Source organism: Oratosquilla oratoria, unplaced genomic scaffold (genome assembly GCF_046742065.1).
Source record: "Oratosquilla oratoria isolate Oo_2021 unplaced genomic scaffold, ASM4674206v1 SCAFFOLD45, whole genome shotgun sequence".
In the NCBI taxonomy this organism is placed as follows: domain Eukaryota; kingdom Metazoa; phylum Arthropoda; class Malacostraca; order Stomatopoda; family Squillidae; genus Oratosquilla; species Oratosquilla oratoria.
Genome location: NW_027467710.1, coordinates 5,901,102 through 5,908,132, shown reverse-complemented (window position 1 = coordinate 5,908,132; position 7,031 = coordinate 5,901,102).

Below are 7,031 nucleotides of genomic sequence, written 5' to 3'. Positions count from 1 at the left end.
CCCTCTCTCCAGCAAACATTAAATAACCTTACCAGCCAGTCCACTATAACTGTACGTCCTTTCTTCAGACATTCAGAGCATCTAGAATCCATTTATTGCCTCTCTCATCTTAGCACTTTTTGGATGGAAGGGTCAACCCAGTCCCCTGCTATACTACTCAGGCCAAAAGGATACTTACATACATATACCAAAGGCTTTCTTCCCCCTTACACAGGCCAAAAACAATGTAGTAAAACATATACCTTCATACCCAAGCCCAACAGCCATAGCTCATCCACTCGAAAAATTATTGGAGCAGACCAAAACATCCTGTTGGGTTACCCACCTCACACCTATTCAGTACCCCACGCATCTTAGCACATGAATGAAGCACACTACTCAAGTCAAAAGCAATGCATCAAGACACAGCAACTCTACAATAGAAATACCAAAGCTGGTTTACCCCCAACCCACCCCTCCATGAAAGAATTTATGGAGCAGACAAAAAGAACATAATTTTGGTCCACAATCTTTTATCCATTTACACTAACTCTCCATTTGCTCCTATCTTTTGTGTTCTCTTGCTTGTTCAACATAACATTCCTCTTACCTTTAATGCCCCTTAAAAACTATCCATCCACCTCACCACACTCTTTGATCTACCCTATCAGACAGCTCTTTTTAACTCTGCTCTATGCCTTACCTCCATATTTCTCATATTCCACTTTATCCTTCCTCATAACACCCACCACTCTTCTTATAACAATCTGAAAACAAACAAGTTCTTCTTTTCTGTCCCTTGAATTTAAAATATCTGCTCCATGTAGTGGCAACCTTCTCTTTTGAATTAAACCTCAGAAACCTAATTTTCATTACTCTTTTTTTCATTCCCACCAAGACATTCACTTGTTTCTTATATAGTTCATCTCCACTTCCAAGCCCACTGCCACATGAATCCCCCAAAACAATCTACACTTCCTCCAGCCTCACAGTTCAAAATCTCATCCAGTCCTCTATCCTCATTATTCCTTATATATTTGCCTGCAAATATTTTCAATTTTCTCCTCTCATACACCCTGCAGCTTCAGTCTTTCCTCAAACTCGGCTATAAATGCAGTGTCACTCACAAAAACTAACTGGCTTACCTCCAACTTTTCTGGTACTGTTTAATTTATAAACTTACTTTATTGGGTCTTCAGTGTAAGATTATATGTTTATTTGAATACGAATCCAAATATAGCACACAAAATGACTCGTTTTTGTATTGCAACTAAGTCTGTGATTTCTACATTCCCAGAATATCTCATTACCAGGAGATATGGAATCATTTTTAATGCATTGAATAAAGTTTAATGGAGAGAATGGAACTTCTTATTTAACCAAGAAAATGGATTGGGCTACAGTTTTACCAAGTGTGTTATTGAAGAGCACAATTCATTGTACACAGTTTAAGGTTTCAAGGTATGGAAATGCAAATTATTATAGGTATAGTAGACTAGCTAGTGAGGTTTAATGCATGTCTAACAGAGGGGAGTGTGCTGGAGGAGTACATGTATAGATCTGCTTTACAAAAGAAAAGAGGATAAACATTAATGCAGTAGTTTTAAAAGGGTAAGTTTGTTGAGCATAGTTGGAAAGGCATATGGAGGGGTTAATTGCTAGGAATGGGAGAGGAGCAGAGGAAATAACTGGTGAGGAACAGTGTGGGTTTAAGATAGGTAGAGGGTGTGTTCATAAAAACGTCTGGTAATTTTTTTTTTTTTTTTTTTTTTAAGCAAAAAATACAGGTTTCATGAACTTTTATGGACCTAGAGAAGGACTATGATGAAGTAGATAAAGTATTGTGGAAAATATTGCAGATATATGGGCTTGGGTTAAAGGTGTTACGGGGAAGTCAAAAGATTTTACATGAGTAACAGAGCTTGTAATGGGAATGGTGAGCGGTCTGAGATAAGGGCTGCATTAAGGCTGTTATATCACCATGGCTGTTCAATGTATACATGGATGGGAGGTTGATGGGTAGAGGATTGCAGATGGTCAGTGTGTGGAGGAAAGTGGGAGATGAGCCAGTTGTTGTTTGCAGATAACACTATACTCATGGCAGGATGAGAGGAGGGTCTAAGGCAGTTAGTAACAGAGTTAATGCAATGTGACAAAATGTACGAGGGAAGAGGGTGGCAGGAGGTTGGAGATGTCTTAAGCGGTCCATACACGATCAATTATATTGCACAATTTCATTGTCAATACTCTGAATTGACAATTAAATTGACCGTGTATGGGCGATATATCGCCCATACACGGTCAATTTAATTATCAATTCAGAGTATTGACAATGAAATTGTGCAATATAATTGATCGTGTATGGGCCACTTTAGAGGAAATGGATACTACAAGTATTTAAGGGCCACATACAGCAGAGGGTGGAGGTAAACTAGAGTGAAGGAAGCAAGTAAATGTCTTGGGGGGGGGGGGGAATAAAAAGTATCTTGAGAAATAGGTAATTTATGATAGGAAACAAGAAAAAATGTTCAAGTCTGAGAAATATGGTGGGGGTTACAAGGGTAAGTGAGAAATGAGAACAGGGTTAGAAAGGGAGCTGGCAGGTGGGGCTGACGAGAAACTATTGGGATATATTGGGCACATGGAATGAGTGAGGAAAGATTAATAAAGTGTGGAAAGTGGAGGTGGATAGAATGAACATGAAGTGAAGACCAAGAGTGAGATGGATGGATATGGTGAAAGGGGCTTTATATAAAATTGGAAGGGAAGGGGATAAGTGTGAGTGGAGAATGGATGATAATTTGATACATCCCAAAGGGATTTCACTTTGTCTTTCCCATTTTTCACACAAGGGAATGAGGGAGGGTTGCCATATAAACAAAGCAGCTGTCCCTGCTGTGAATGTGCTCTGTCTAAGGAGCTAAGATGAATGGAAAACAAGTGGGTGCTTGCCTTGGCTTGCTACTTCCCCTTATAAATGAGAATACTTTGGTATAGGAGTATATCTCAATATACCTCGTATAGGTATATATTTTCAAATATTACACAATTTCAAACTAGGTTGCTGGTATGTATGTGTGTATATATATATATATATATACACTCATGCCTCGATTTAACGGACTAAAAGGGGGGAACACCGGTCCGATATACCCGATTGTCCGAAGTTTCCGATACTACTGTATTTCAACGATTATGTTACGAAAAAATGAGGAATGAATACAGTACGGTACTTTTACTTAAGCACACTATCCAATCTGTTAGTGTAAATACCTGGGATCTGGCCCAAAATTTTCACCCCAAGAGTACCAAGTCCAAAATTTTCATCAACCGAATACTTCAGCGAATATTGGGTAAGTTGTTCCTTTTGTTTACGAATATCAGACACAGTTTGTTTCTTTACTCCATATTCATCACACACCTGCTTCACCGACACTCCACTTTCCAACTTTTTAATCAACTCAAGCTTCTGTGATACTGTTAAATTGACTCTTTTCCTCTTTTCTACAGGATGTACAGGTGCCATTGTTAAAAAAACTGTTGAATTATTTCACAAACAACACACAAAACAGGGCCAAAAAGGTAAAAAAAACACAGATCAAACAGCTCCATGTGTTCCGGCACAGTTGTAAACAAAGCGACCATAGGTCATATGGCGGTCAACTGCAGAAACATCGGACCGTGTCCGGTCGCTCTGGACGATCCGGAAGCTACAGATTTTGTCCGTTGCATCCGAAATCCGTTAAAGTGAGGTCCGTTAAATCGAGGTATGAGTGTATATGCAAAGTAGACCACGTGGAAAAAGAAACTAACGAAGCAGAGCACTTTCGTATATTACGTCTTCAGTGCAAAAAGACGTAATATACGAAAGCGCTCTGCTTTGTTAGTTTCTTTTTCCAAGTGGTCTACTTTGCATAAGTGAACACACGTACCCATGTTCTTATTAGCATATATATATATATATACATATACTCCAGCAGCAGTTGAAGGAAGACATTTGAAAAAGAAGCTCCGAAGTGTTAAGCAGTGCTTCGCTGACAAATTGGGAACTGGCCCTAGTTGTGTTTACAAAAACAGGAAGGGAGGAGTGTACTACGAGTGACCAAAAATTTAACTTTGTGTCTCGACTTTTTTTTTCTTCTTTTTTTTCCCTTGGTCAGTTACTCAAAAAATGGAAGAAAAAACAGAAATTCAAGGGATAAAGAACCAACGAAGAGATGCCTACATGTAAGTAGGATGGAATTGCCTCTGGGGGTAAGCCCCAAAAGGACGGGCCAAAACAAAACCCCGAACAGCTACCAAACGTTTGGGGGGGGGGGAAATATATCTAGTTTTGACAGAGTGGAATTATGTATAGAGGGATAGAAATGGAAAAAGAACCCAGGTTTAAAAATATGAGAAATAGGGAAATCGACAACTTGTTAGATGAAATAATCAAACTCAAAAGTGAGTATAAAATGATGTACAAAGAGGTAGCCCTGCCAAGGAGGGCCAATGAAGAGAATAACAGGGAGATAGATGATTTGAAAAAGGAACTAAATAGGATAAAGGGAGAGAATGAAAGATTGAAAAATGAAGATATGAATAGAAACGAGGCATTAAAGAAAGAGATGAAGGATCAAATGCAGGCAGTGACTGAGAAAGTGGAAGAGATCAAAGAAAATGATTTCCAAGAAATAAACAGTGGAAAGTAGAACAGGAAAGTAAAAAATTATCTTTTAAAGAAATAGTGGAGCAACAGGTCAAGGAAAGTACTAAAGAAAATACCAGATACAGAAACAATGAGGAACCATCGAGACTGGATTTAATACTTATGTCAGAACCTGAAATTGTGGATAGAATTGATTACAAAAATCCAATAGGAAAGAGTGACCATGTACTAATAGAATTCAAACTAAAAGAGCAAATGGACTTAAATAGAAATGAGAAACAGAAAAGGAAGAAATGTACAACAAAACAAATTTTGAGAAACTCAAAACAATTCTTTCAATACGCAAACTGGGATAAATTCCTAAATGAAGAAACAAAGATGGAAGAAAAATTGAATATAAATATACTAAAAGAAATTTATAATGAGGGAGTGAACAAATATGTACCACAAAAGAAGCAAGAAAGTATATAAAAAGCTGGTACAACAAAAAATGTAGTGAGGCTAAGGATAGAAGAGACAAAGCTTGGAAAGGATGGGAAAAAAAAAGAGAGTAAATGGCAAACATACATCAAACTAAGAAATGATTATGTAAAAATATGCAGAGATGAAAAGAGAAACTATGAAAGAGATATAATAGAAAAGTGCAAGGAACAACCTAAACTATTTTATAGGTATATAAATGGTAAACTAAATAAGAAACGGAAAAGCTGCACCAGGGAAATTATGAATATATAGAAGAACTAGAAATGGCTGAAATTATGAGCAATCTTTTTAAATCGGTATATCACAATTGAAAGTTCACAGAACTGCGAGGGAATAGAGAGAGCCCCTAATGAAGGAAATAACTGTAACACAGAAAGAAATCAAGAGACCAAATAAAAAACCTTGATGTCAGAAAATCACATGGTCCAGATGGAATTGCAAATTGGATACTGAAAGAATGCATAAAGGAGTTGACAGACAAAATATACAATATAATTACTCACTCAAAGAAAGAAAGGTACCACAGGACTGGAAAAATGCAAATATTGTACTAGTATATAAAGGAGGAAACAAGGAAAATCCAACCAACAACAGACTGGTCTCCCTAACAAGCACAGTAGCAAAAATATGTGAGTTATCAAAAGTAGATGGGTTAAACATCTGGAATAAAAATATATACTGAATCCAAGTCAATTTGGATTTAGACAAGGAAGATCATGTGCAACAAACCTGATCTGCTTCTATTCGAGACTAATAGAAATAATGCAAGAAAGGGATGGATGGGCAGACTGTGCCTTTCTAGACCTACAAAAAGCATTTGATAAGGTACCACACAAGAAACTAATAAAAAAAAAAATAGAATCAATAGGTGGCATCATAGGAAAATTACTGGAATGGTTGGAAGACTTCCTGACTGGGAGAAAAATGAGGGTAGTAATTAGAGACAAATACTCGAATTGGGAAGAAATGATAATTGGTGTCCTGCAAGGTTCAGTATCGGCTCCAATCATGTTTGCAATATATATAAATGACATGGATGAAGGAGTGGAGTGTTATGTGAATTTCTTCGCAGATGACGCAAAAATACTAAAGAAAGTAAGATCAGAGGAATGTAAATCATTACAGTTAGACCTGGACAAAATCTGGAAATGGGCTCAAAAGTGGGAAATGAACTTCAATATCAAGAAGTGTAGTATAATGGAGTTTGGAAAAAATTAAAAATAGAATAGCAAGAAATTATAAAATTGGTGTAGAAGTAAAAAAAGTGAACTCTGAAAGAGACCTTGGAGTAATACTCAGTAAAGACATGACACCAGACAAAAATATCAATAAAATAGTCTGAGAAACTTTCAACCTACAAAGTCAATGAAAGTGGCATTTGACTACTTGGATGAGGAAATGATTGAAAAAATATTACATACATATACCAAGGCTTTTTCCCCCTTACAAGGGAGGTAGCCAAAAAGGAAAGGCATAAAATCATTCCCACCCATTCCATCCCTGAATACACCCCACACCCCTCCACCCTCCCTCTCATCTTAGCACCTCCTAGATGACGGGTCATCCCTACACCTTGTCCACTGCCCTGGGTCAGAGGCAGTGTCGCAAGACACAGCACATCCATAGCAAGGCCGCTTCATTAAATCGGCGACCCCCCCTCTCCGTCCCCCCATGCATAAAAGGAGAAGACGGGGAGAAATCCCTTTGGGCTGCGTCAAATTTTGCTCACACATACCTCCTCACCTCTTCATTTCTCACTCTAGCCTGGTACATACATACATACATATACCAAGGCTTTTTCCCCCTTACAAGGGAGGTAGCCAAAAAGGAAAGGCATAAAATCATTCCCACCCATTCCATCCCAAAATACACTCCACACCCCCTCCACCCTCCCTCTTATCTTAGCACCTCCTGAATG